Here is a 13,834-nt window from a genome sequence, read left to right as displayed (position 1 = left end):
ATGGCAAAGTGCAGCTAACCTTCAGAAATTACGCAGGTGAACTGTGCTGCACCCGACCGTGCATCAGTGTTAAAGCAGCCTTAGGTCCCTTTCACACTGTCAGTCTGACCAAATCTGGCCTACTCCATTCACCTATAAGGAGTGGAAGATGTAAATATACTTGTGTCCATTTACAAACGCCTACCTCCAATCCACGAAAAAATAAAAAAGAGTGGGCTCTATGGAGCCAAGTGGGCTGCCATCCACCCGCTCTGCTCATTGTGGCCCGCGACCGGTTACCAAGTCGCTTCAAAAGGTTGGGCACCCCTTCCCTACACCTACATATCAAAATGTAATTTTTCTTTCAATTGACAACTTCTTTATTATTTTTATAGTTATCTGTGAATTTATGTGCAAAATAATATAAGAAATACTCTTCACAGTTAGTGCACAAAAATATGGCAAATAGTAATTCATTTCTATAGTACAGGGCCCATTGGACCCTGGTGGTGCAAGGTGGTACAAAAAAAAAGCCAGTATACTGAGGGTTAAATGTAAACTGAAGAGAGAACCAGTGTAATGGGCGGCATCACCGCTTAGGACTAACGCGGACCCTCTGGGGAAGGCACCCAGGATCTCCTCCTGGTTCTCTGCGGTCTAGGTTGGGAGTTCCTCCATGGTTACCGCCATACCTGATTGGCCAGCCATCTGTTGAAAAAAACAGCCAAACCGGGACGGTTCAGATTCCATGAACAGATTCCATGCTTTTGCAGAGTAGCCCTAGAGAGGTCATAAATAGTAAATTATATGCTGCGCTTTGGAATATTACACAATAAATGTGTGCTAAAGATTAAAATAAACACATGTAGTGTTAATGTGATATATGTGACATAGATGTAATATGACCAAAATAAAAATAATAATTATGTCAATTAAAACATTAATAATAAAGTGCTCATGTCCTGGACTCACTTCCCGTACTCCCGGAGTCTATGGGTAGCTATCTAGGCAGGTGACCTTTCTCTGTGCACACAATAATAGACTGCTGTTTCTTATCTTGTGTCTTTATTGGCACGTTGCAGATTTCAATACACATGTGAGTGACACACGATATGCGGTAAAACTGAAAATAACAAGAATAATATAACATTACCATACGATAACAACAACATCATACAAACATTATCTGAGATGGCTAATTACCTCCCTGACAGCCTGTGGAGGAAGAAGAAGAAGATTGCTTACCTCCGATGCCATGGATGGGGAGAGATGGCATGTAGGCCCTGCTGCCTTGATCTTAAACATGGAGATACTAAAGGACCTTCACTTCCTGGCTAAAGAGGATATGACGATTTTGATGTCACATCCTATAAGAGCTAGATAGGAATATTTACAACTATATTAATGTTTGGCCAGTAGATGGTGCAAGCGTAACAGCTAACCTGAGACAACATACTTCTGGCTTACTAATGCAATAACCCATTGTACACACAGTGAATTGTCCTTTTTGAACCTGAAAGGTATCCTGGAGACATAACACTCCCCGTCTGGTGTTAACCAACGCCACTACCAGCGTTATTAGACACAAGTAAAATCAAGTCCAATATGGGTCTGAAAAATTACTTTACTTCACCCTGTTTGGAAGTCTTAACTTCGACCTTCCTGACATGTCCATCTTTGCTTGGGAATGTCTGTGTGATAAGTCCCAAAGGCCAGTCATTCCTGTGTGCTTGGCAGTCTTTAACGAGCACCACATCTCCTGAATTCAGGTCTGGTTTGTTAACTTGCCACTTATTCCTGGGTTGTAGGGTTTGGATGTAATATCTCCTCCATCTGTCCCAGAAAGTGTTGGCTAGGCATTGCACCTGTCTCCATTGATGTCTGAAAAGGTCTTTATCTGTAAACTCTCCACTTGGAGCAGTGACCGTATTGGTTTTTTGAGTGAGTAGAGTTGCAGGTGTCAGCAGTATGGGTTCCTCAGGATCGTTAGTAAGTGGAACAGAGGTCTAGCATTTATGATGGCTGAGACTTCGGCCATAAAGGTGGACAGGCATTCATGCATGAGTCTAGCATTTCCAATTTGAAGGAAAATAGAATCCAGGATCTTGCGGGCTCCACCTATCATTTTTTCCCACACACCACCCATATGAGAAGAGTGAGGAGGGTTAAATGTCCAGGTACATCCCTGTTGGTTGAGATACCTTTTCACGCTGTTGTTGTCTAGATTGGAAAGGATTTAAAGTTCCTTGACCGCTCCAACAAAGTTGGTGCCCCTATCAGAGCGGATGTGCTTAACAGGACCTCTATTCACAATGAAGTGCCTGAGAGCATTGATAAAGCTGGAAGTGTCCATTGATTCAATCAGCTCTATGTGGACAGCTCGAACAGTCATACAAGTAAATATAACTGCCCAGCGTTTGCTGCTGGCGTGACCTCCCCTGGTTTGGCGAGTAGTAACGGGCCAAGGACCGAATACGTCAAGGCCCACACTTGTGAAGGGAGGGTCTGAGTTAAGTCTGTCAGATGGAAGGTCAGCTATCTTTTGGGTTTGTAAGAGTCCACGGAGTTTGTGACAGGTGACGCAATTAAAGATACACTTGCTCACACATCTTTTTGCTCCGATTATCCACAGTCCAGCAGTCCTCAAAGCTCCTTCAGTGAATAGCCGGCCTTGGTGTTTGACTTGACTGTGATAGTGCTGTACAAGCAGGGCAGTGACATGGTGCTGAGCTGGGAGAATGAGAGGATGCTTCTCATGGTGCTCCAAGGTAGCTTCTTTAAGGCGGCCTCCTATTCTCAACAGGTCACTGATGTTGAGGAATGGATTGAGTTTCCTTAAGACGCTATCTTTAGTTTTTTTTTTCTTTGTTGCGAATACAGTTAATTTCTCTAGCAAAGGTCTCTTGTTGCACAGTATAGATGATCAGATGTTTTGATTGCTCTAGGTCAGTCACTGAGTAGGCATTTTCGCAGCGGTGCCAGCCCTTGCAATTAGTATTTTTCCGAAAGGAACTGGCTATGTGGGACAAGGAAGTAATTGCTCTAATGAGTGATTTCCATGTGGAAAACCTAGAGAACCAATAAGATTTGAGTCGGTTTTGTGAAGCCACCGTGACTAATGCAGACACCTGTGGACGAACTTCTGCATCCTTGACTGCATCTATCAAGCTAAAAGTCTCTGATTCAGAAGTGTTCTGTTCTGAATTGTACAGAAATGCAGGGCGTGTAAACCATGTTGTGTCCTTAAGACAGTTGGCTGAGACAGCTCTGGTCGCTAGGTCTGCAGGATTGTGTTTAGTTGGGACAAAGTGCCATTGTTTTGGGTGTGTGGATCTCCTAATCCTCAACACTCGATTACTGACGTAGACGTAGAAGCGTCTGGTTTCATTGTAGATGTACCCCAGGACTACTTTACTGTCAGTGTAGAACTCAGGGGGCCAGATTCAGATAGATTAGCGGATCTTTAGATTTGCGTAATCTATCTGATTTACGATCCGCCGGCGCAATTTTGAGAGGCTAGTGCAGTATTCACAAAGCACTTACCTCGAAACTTGCACCGGCAGATCGTAACTCCCCCGGCGGAATTCAAATTCCGCGGCTAGGGGGAGTGTAGTATTTAAATCAGGCTCGTCTCGCGCCGATTTAAATGCCCATGCGCCGCTGGCTAAATTTCCCGGCGTGCATTGCTCACACTTACGTCGCTAGGACGTCAGTGGTTTCGGCGTGAGCGTAACCTGCGTCGGGCTGAATTCTGAATCGACGTACGCAAACTACGTTAAAATTTAAAACTCGGCGCGGGAACGACGGCCATACTAAACATAGGATACGCCGCAGTTACCCCTGCTATAGCAGGGGTAACTATACGCCGGAAAAAGCCGAACGCAAACAACGTGAAAAAAAAGCGACGGGCGGGCGTTCGTTACTGAATCGGCGGTTCTCCTCATTTGCATATCCGACGCGTAAAAAACCGAGGCAACACCTAGCGGCCGGCGGGAGATTGCAGCCTAAGATCCGATGGTGTAAGTCACTTACACCTGTCGGATCTAAGGGAGATCTATGCGGAACTGATTCTTATGAATCAGTCGCATAGATCCGACCGTCGGATCTCAGAGATACGACGGAGTATCAGGAGATACGCCGTCGTATCTCTTTGTGAATCTGGCCCAGTGTCTTTGATTTCTAGGTTCATCTCTCTAGTGATAGTGTCGGCTAACTCCGCGGCTAACACTGCGGCACAAAGTTCTAGCCTAGGTATTGTGTGTTCTGGGAGTGGGGCAAATTTTGCTTTTTCCATGACAAAACCTATATGGCACTGTCCTTTCCTGTCCCTGATCTTGAGGTAAGCTACAGCAGCGATTGCTTTGACAGAAGCATCACAGAAAGCACAAAGGGCTAGATTCAGAGAGGAGATACGCCGGCGTATCTCCAGATACGCTGTCGTATCTCCGAGTCCGGCCGGTCGTATCTATGCGCCTGATTCATAGAATCAGTTACGCATAGATTTCCCTAAGATACGACCGGCGTAAGTGTTTTACACCGTCGTATCTTAGGCTGCATATTTACGCTGGCCGCTAGGTGGCGCTTCCGTATAGTTAAGCGCCAATGATATGCAAATGAGCTAGATACGCCGATTCAGAAACGTACGTCCGGCCTGACGCATTTTTTTACGTCGTTTACGTTAGGCTTTTTTCGGCGTATAGTTACCCCTGCTATATGAGGCGTATCCTATGTTAAGTATGGCCGTCGTTCCCGCGTCGAGTTTTGAAAATTTTACGTCGTTTGCGTAAGTCGTTCGCGTATAGGGATGTACGTAATTTACGTTCATGACGTTTTGCGGCGGATTTTCGAGCATGCGCACTGGGATATTTTCACGAACGGCGAATGCGCCGTTCCTAAAAAAACGCCAAATACGCGGGGTCACAGTTAATATACATAAAACACGCCCACATCATTTACATTTGAATTAAGCGGGCTTACGCCGACACAGATACGTTACACTGCTGTAACTTAGGGCGTAAGTTCTTGCTGAATACAGAACTTGCGCCCTAAATTACAACGGCGTAACGTATCTGAGATACGTTACTCTGGGCATAAAGATAGACGTGTCTATCTGAATCTAGCCCATAGTCTTTGGTCTTGGACTTCTGTAGACAGTACAGGAGCATATGGTTGAGGGACCTTTAAGTTAGACAAGGTTGTCAAGGAATTTTTCCACTCTGTCCACTGATCTCTTCTCTCGGGGGGAAGTGGATTATCCCAGTTCACTGTTTCTTGAGTCAGGTCTCTGAGAAGTGCTTTACCCTCAATGGTGACTGGAGCTACAAACCCAAAAGGGTCATACAGACAGTTTATGGTTGACAGAATGCCTCTGCGTGTAAAGGGTTTTTCTTCCTGACTGACCTGGAAGGTGAAGGTGTCTGACCTTAAGTCCCAGAGTAGTCCAAGGCAGAGAGTCAGAACCTAAGTCTAAGTCTCTGAACTCACCAGAGTCTTGAGAGGGGAAGGCCTTCATCAGTTCTACGCTGTTAGAGGCGATCTTGTGGAGCTTCAAGTTAGAACAGGCTAGCATCTCCTGCGCTCTCTTGAGGAGACTGATAGCTGCTTCAGCGGTGGGTAGGGATTTTAAGCAATCATCTACATAAAAGTCCTTTTCTACCAAGTGTTTCACATCAGGCCCGTAGATGGATTCACCTTCGCTTGCCGAGCGTCTAAGCCCGTAAATGGCAACTGCGGGGGAAGGGCTGTTCCCAAATATGTGGACCTTCATGCGATACTCTTCGATTTCTTTGGAAGGGTTGTTATCTTTAAACCAGAAAAATCCCAAAAAGTTCCTGTGTTCCTTTTTAACGAGAAAACAGTGGAACATCTGCTGGATGTCCGCCATGAATGCAACAGAGTCTTTGCGGAAACAGAGGATCACCCCAATGCGTCTGTTGTTCAGATCCGGTCCTGAGAGGAGAACGTCATTTTTTTTTTAATTCTTTGTTTATTTCAAGAATTACTTTACAGGATTATACATTGTAGTTCCACTACCTGCTTAAACTACATCATAGAGTTATTAGAGAGATGGTCATAAAAAATAAATAAATAAATAAATAAAGATTCCCACCATCCCCCTTCCCACTTCCATTCTGGTTTAGTAATACTTCTCCTTTTTCCTCTCTTTCTTTCTGTCTCTTACAACCCTCCCCTCCCCCCCCTCATCCCAAAAAGGGAAAAAAAAAAGGGCCTTTGCTGGCTATTCCCCGCTCCCCCTCCCTAGCCCCTCCCTATACCTCTCACATGGGGCCCAAATCGATTGGTATCTCTTGTCCTGATCTTTCAGTGTCATTGTTAGGTTTTCCATTTGTTGAATCTCTGCCACTTTTGCTAGCCATTGTGCTCTTGATGGAGGCAACTCCTGCTTCCACAAGGCTGGGATACACGCTCTTGCAGCTATGATAAGGTGTCTTATTAACGAGTTTTGATATTTTTCCATTGTCATTGGAATGTCTAGTAGTAAAACCGCCGAAGGTCTATCCGCCAGATTAACTTCTGTAATTTTATCAATTATTTCTGTTACCATTTGCCAGAATTCCTGTATTTTTCTACACTCCCACCAAATATGCACTAATGTCCCTTCCGCTTCCAGGCATCTCCAACAGACTTCTGACGTTTCTGGGTATATTCGGTGTAGTACCGTTGGTGTTCTATACCACCTTGTTAATAATTTATATCCCCCCTCCTCATATTTACTTGCTACTGATGCTTTATGCGTGAATCTCAGGATCTTATATTTTTGTTCTTGTGTGAATGTTAGTTTCAGGTCTCTCTCCCATGCTTGTATAAATTTAAATTCTTGTGGTATATCTAGATTTACTAATATTGCGTAGAAATGGGACAGAGAGTGTCTTATTGACTTCCCTTCTAGACATGTCTGCTCGAATTTAGATGGGGGTCCTGACTATCGTATAAATACCTGCCTTTGTTCGAAGAAATGATTCTAATTGCCTCAAAAAGTCTAGTTCCTGCATCCCTTCTCTTTCCATCTCTCCCCTTGTCATTAGTCGATCGTCTTTTGAGAAGTGGATAACCCTATTTATACCTCTTTGTCGCAGGGCTTTAAACCTTGGGTCTGTCATTCCCATTTGGAAGGCATTAGTTCCCAGAATCGGTGCGAGTGGGCTTGGATATTCTGACAGTTTCGTTTTTTCAAAAATCTTTTTGATAATCCGTATAGTGGCTCCTACCATGGGATGTTTCTTTACCTCTGATGTTATTTCACTTTCTAGGGTCCATGCCAATCCTTCTAATGGTACCTCTACCGTTGCTTTTTCCATTCTTATCCACGGCTTTTCATTCCGCCCACACCACTCCACGACTTTGGCTATATGTGCTGCCTCCTGATACTTTATTAGATCTGGGAATCCAATCCCACCTTCCCCCTTAGGTAGAGATAGAATGGTCCTGCTTATCCTTGCTGGTTTCCCTGCCCATATAAATTTCAAGAATCTTGATCTTAAATCTCTTAGGTAGCTTTGAGGGATCTTAATTGGTAGGGCCTGTATTATATATAGAATTTTTGGGAGCACATTCATTTTTAATATGTTTGTCCGCCCGAACCACGTAAAGGTCCCTTTGTCCCATTTGTCTAGGTCTATTTTTATTCGCCTTGCCAGCGTTGCAAAGTTGAGCTCAAAAAGTCTATTTAAACACCCCGCTATCTTTGTGCCCAAATAATTTATATGAGAGTCTGTCCACTTAAAATCAAAATTTGTTTTGATCTGCTCCAGTAATTCCGTGTTTACTTCTATTCCTAGTGCTTCTGTTTTCCCATAATTGATTTTAAAGTTGGACAGCTTTCCATACTCTCGTATTTCTGTCATTAGACACGGTAAGGAGATAATTGGAGATGTTATAAAAAAAATTAAATCATCCGAGAATGCCGCTACTTTCTGTGTCTCTCCTTTGGCTGCTAGCCCCCTGATATTCTCATTCGCTCGAATTTTCCGTAGGAAAGGCTCCATGGTCAATACAAAGATTATGGGGGATAAGGGGCAACCTTGTCTTGTCCCATTTCGAATATCGAATGGGTCAGATATCCTGCCTTCTATTTTCACTTTCGCACGTGGTTCTGAGTATAGGTTCGTAAACCAACTCAGCATTCCTTCTCTCAGTCCTATGTGCTGCAGTGTTGCTTTCAAAAACGACCATTCCACTCGATCGAACGCTTTTTCTGCGTCACTAGCTACTAAAATCAGTGACTTCTTTTGTTTTTGAGCTAAATGTATCGCATTTACCACTTGCTGTGTGTTCTCTCTTCCCTCTCTTCCTGGTATGAATCCCACTTGATCTGGATGTATCAGATCTGGGATGAGTTCTATTAACCTAGTAGCAAGAATCTTGGTGAATACTTTTAAGTCCACATTTAGTAATGATATAGGGCGGTAGCTGGCACACAAATTCCGCGGCTAGGGGGAGTGTTGTATTTAAATCAGGCGCGTCTCGCGCCGATTTAAATGCCCATGCGCCGCTGGCTAAATTTCCCGGCGTGCATTGCTCACACTTACGTCGCTAGGACGTCAGTGGTTTCGGCGTGAGCGTAACCTGCGTCGGGCTGAATTCTGAATCGACGTACGCAAACTACGTTAAAATTTAAAACTCGGCGCGGGAACGACGGCCATACTAAACATAGGATACGCCGCAGTTACCCCTGCTATAGCAGGGGTAACTATCCGCCGGAAAAAGCCGAACGCAAACAACGTGAAAAAAAGCGACGGGCGGGCGTTCGTTACTGAATCGGCGGTTCTCCTCATTTGCATATCCGACGCGTAAAAATACCGTGGCAACACCTAGCGGCCGGCGGGAGATTGCAGCCTAAGATCCGATGGTGTAAGTCACTTACACCTGTCGGATCTAAGGGAGATCTATGCGGAACTGATTCTTATGAATCAGTCGCATAGATCCAACCGTCGGATCTCAGAGATACGACGGCGTATCAGGAGATACGCCGTCGCATCTCTTTGTGAATCTGGCCCAGTGTCTTTGATTTCTAGGTTCATCTCTCTAGTGATAGTGTCGGCTAACTCCGCGGCTAACACTGCGGCACAAAGTTCTAGCCTAGGTATTGTGTGTTCTGGGAGTGGGGCAAATTTTGCTTTTTCCATGACAAAACCTATATGGCACTGTCCTTTCCTGTCCCTGATCTTGAGGTAAGCTACAGCAGCGATTGCTTTGACAGAAGCATCACAGAAAGCACAAAGGGCTAGATTCAGAGAGGAGATACGCCGGCGTATCTCCAGATACGCTGTCGTATCTCTGAGTCCGGCCGGTCGTATCTATGCGCCTGATTCATAGAATCAGTTACGCATAGATTTCCCTAAGATACGACCGGCGTAAGTGTTTTACACCGTCGTATCTTAGGCTGCATATTTACGCTGGCCGCTAGGTGGCGCTTCCGTATAGTTAAGCGCCAATGATATGCAAATGAGCTAGATACGCCGATTCAGAAACGTACGTCCGGCCTGACGCATTTTTTTACGTCGTTTACGTTAGGCTTTTTTCGGCGTATAGTTACCCCTGCTATATGAGGCGTATCCTATGTTAAGTATGGCCGTCGTTCCCGCGTCGAGTTTTGAAAATTTTACGTCATTTGCGTAAGTCGTTCGCGTATAGGGATGTACGTAATTTACGTTCATGCCGTTTTGCGGCGGATTTTCGAGCATGCGCACTGGGATATTTTCACGAACGGCGAATGCGCCGTTCGTAAAAAAACGACAAGTACGCGGGGTCACAGTTAATATACATAAAACACGCCCACATCATTTACATTTGAATTAAGCGGGCTTACGCCGACACAGATACGTTACACTGCTGTAACTTAGGGCGTAAGTTCTTGCTGAATACAGAACTTGCGCCCTAAATTACAACGGCGTAACGTATCTGAGATACGTTACTCTGGGCATAAAGATAGACGTGTCTATCTGAATCTAGCCCATAGTCTTTGGTCTTGGACTTCTGTAGACAGTACAGGAGCATATGGTTGAGGGACCTTTAAGTTAGACAAGGTTGTCAAGGAATTTTTCCACTCTGTCCACTGATCTCTTCTCTCGGGGGGAAGTGGATTATCCCAGTTCACTGTTTCTTGAGTCAGGTCTCTGAGAAGTGCTTTACCCTCAATGGTGACTGGAGCTACAAACCCAAAAGGGTCATACAGACAGTTTATGGTTGACAGAATGCCTCTGCGTGTAAAGGGTTTTTCTTCCTGACTGACCTGGAAGGTGAAGGTGTCTGACCTTAAGTCCCAGAGTAGTCCAAGGCAGAGAGTCAGAACCTAAGTCTAAGTCTCTGAACTCACCAGAGTCTTGAGAGGGGAAGGCCTTCATCAGTTCTATGCTGTTAGAGGCGATCTTGTGGAGCTTCAAGTTAGAACAGGCTAGCATCTCCTGTGCTCTCTTGAGGAGACTGATAGCTGCTTCAGCGGTGGGTAGGGATTTTAAGCAATCATCTACATAAAAGTCCTTTTCTACCAAGTGTTTCACATCAGGCCCGTAGATGGATTCACCTTCGCTTGCCGAGCGTCTAAGCCCGTAAATGGCAACTGCGGGGGAAGGGCTGTTCCCAAATATGTGGACCTTCATGCGATACTCTTCGATTTCTTTGGAAGGGTTGTTATCTTTAAACCAGAAAAATCCCAAAAAGTTCCTGTGTTCCTTTTTAACGAGAAAACAGTGGAACATCTGCTGGATGTCCGCCATGAATGCAACAGAGTCTTTGCGGAAACGGAGGAGCACCCCAATGCGTCTGTTGTTCAGATCCGGTCCTGAGAGGAGAACGTCATTTTTTTTTTAATTCTTTGTTTATTTCAAGAATTACTTTACAGGATTATACATTGTAGTTCCACTACCTGCTTAAACTACATCATAGAGTTATTAGAGAGATGGTCATAAAAAATAAATAAATAAATAAATAAAGATTCCCACCATCCCCCTTCCCACTTCCATCCTGGTTTAGTAATACTTCTCCTTTTTCCTCTCTTTCTTTCTGTCTCTTACAACCCTCCCCTCCCCCCCCTCATCCCAAAAAGGGAAAAAAAAAAGGGCCTTTGCTGGCTATTCCCCGCGCCCCCTCCCTAGCCCCTCCCTATACCTCTCACATGGGGCCCAAATCGATTGGTATCTCTTGTCCTGATCTTTCAGTGTCATTGTTAGGTTTTCCATTTGTTGAATCTCTGCCACTTTTGCTAGCCATTGTGCTCTTGATGGAGGCAACTCCTGCTTCCACAAGGCTGGGATACACGCTCTTGCAGCTATGATAAGGTGTCTTATTAACGAGTTTTGATATTTTTCCATTGTCATTGGAATGTCTAGTAGTAAAACCGCCAAAGGTCTATCCGCCAGATTAACTCCTGTAATTTTATCAATTATTTCTGTTACCATTTGCCAGAATTCCTGTATTTTTCTACACTCCCACCAAATATGCACTAATGTCCCTTCCGCTTCCAGGCATCTCCAACAGACTTCTGACGTTTCTGGGTATATTCGGTGTAGTACCGTTGGTGTTCTATACCACCTTGTTAATAATTTATATCCCCCTCCTCATATTTACTTGCTACTGATGCTTTATGCGTGAATCTCAGGATCTTATATTTTTGTTCTTGTGTGAATGTTAGTTTCAGGTCTCTCTCCCATGCTTGTATAAATTTAAATTCTTGTGGTATATCTAGATTTACTAATATTGCGTAGAAATGGGACAGAGAGTGTCTTATTGACTTCCCTTCTAGACATGTCTGCTCGAATTTAGATGGGGTCCTGACTATCGTATAAATACCTGCCTTTGTTCGAAGAAATGATTCTAATTGCCTCAAAAAGTCTAGTTCCTGCATCCCTTCTCTTTCCATCTCTCCCCTTGTCATTAGTCGATTGTCTTTTGAGAAGTGGATAACCCTATTTATACCTCTTTGTCGCAGGGCTTTAAACCTTGGGTCTGTCATTCCCATTTGGAAGGCATTAGTTCCCAGAATCGGTGCGAGTGGGCTTGGATATTCTGACAGTTTCGTTTTTTCAAAAATCTTTTTGATAATCCGTATAGTGGCTCCTACCATGGGATGTTTCTTTACCTCTGATGTTATTTCACTTTCTAGGGTCCATGCCAATCCTTCTAATGGTACCTCTACCGTTGCTTTTTCCATTCTTATCCACGGCTTTTCATTCCGCCCACACCACTCCACGACTTTGGCTATATGTGCTGCCTCCTGATACTTTATCAGATCTGGGAATCCAATCCCACCTTCCCCCTTAGGTAGAGATAGAATGGTCCTGCTTATCCTTGCTGGTTTCCCTGCCCATATAAATTTCAAGAATCTTGATCTTAAATCTCTTAGGTAGCTTTGAGGGATCTTAATTGGTAGGGCCTGTATTATATATAGAATTTTTGGGAGCACATTCATTTTTAATATGTTTGTCCGCCCGAACCACGTAAAGATCCCTTTGTCCCATTTGTCTAGGTCTATTTTTATTCGCCTTGCCAGCGTTGCAAAGTTGAGCTCAAAAAGTCTATTTAAACACCCCGCTATCTTTGTGCCCAAATAATTTATATGAGAGTCTGTCCACTTAAAATCAAAATTTGTTTTGATCTGCTCCAGTAATTCAGTTTTTACTTCTATTCCTAGTGCTTCTGTTTTCCCATAATTGATTTTAAAGTTGGACAGCTTTCCATACTCTCGTATTTCTGTCATTAGACACGGTAAGGAGATAATTGAAGATGTTATAAAAAAAATTAAATCATCTGCGAATGCCGCTACTTTCTGTGTCTCTCCTTTGGCTGCTAGCCCCCTGATATTCTCATTCGCGCGAATTTTCCGTAGGAAAGGCTCCATGGTCAATACAAAGATTATGGGGGATAAGGGGCAACCTTGTCTTGTCCCATTTCGAATATCGAATGGGTCAGATATCCTGCCTTCTATTTTCACTTTTGCACGTGGTTCTGAGTATAGGTTCGTAAACCAACTCAGCATTCCTTCTCTCAGTCCTACTACTACTGCTGCTGCTGCTGCTGCTGCTCAGTCAAGACAACTATGTCAAAAGTAATTTCCCACTCTATATACTCCTATTACCACTGCTGTTCATCATGGCACCTCCTGCCCAAGTGATATGACTCTGTATCAACTACTACTGCTAATACTACTACTGCTGCTGCTGCTGCTCAGTCAAGACAACTATGTCAAAAGTAATTTCCCACTCTATATACTCCTATTACCACTGCTGTTCATCATGGCACCTCCTGCCCAAGTGATATGACTCTGTATCAACTACTACTGCTAATACTACTACTGCTGCTGCTCAGTCAAGACACCTATGTCAGCAGTTATTTCACACTCTATATACTCCGATTACCACTGCTGTTCATCATGGCACCTACTGCCCAAGTGATATGACTCTGTATCAACTACTACTGCTAATACTACTACTGCTGCTGCTCAGTCAAGACACCTATGTCAGCAGTTATTTCACACTCTATATACTCCTATTACCACTGCTGTTCATCATGGCACCTCCTGCCCAAGTGATATGACTCTGTATCTACTACTACTACTACTGCTGCTGCTGCTCAGTCAAGACACCTATGTAAAAAGTTAATTCCCACTCTATATACTCCTATTACCACTGCTGTTCACTGATACCACTGATAGTTAATTTATCCCTTAACTACCCCCATTTTGTGAGGGTCGGGGTTTTTCTTTAAAGTCCCATGCAAATCAATGGGAAATGTATGTTCCCACATAACTTCTGTACGCCTAGAGATATTTCAATAATACCTGCTATACATATTACTTATATGCCAAATAAAAATATATAACAGTTAAATTAACCCTTAC

The sequence above is a fragment of the Rana temporaria genome, chromosome 10 (genome assembly GCF_905171775.1).
Source record: "Rana temporaria chromosome 10, aRanTem1.1, whole genome shotgun sequence".
NCBI classification, from domain to species: Eukaryota; Metazoa; Chordata; class Amphibia; order Anura; family Ranidae; genus Rana; species Rana temporaria.
The sequence above is the reverse complement of the archived record's forward strand: the minus strand, read 5'-3'. Positions refer to the sequence as shown.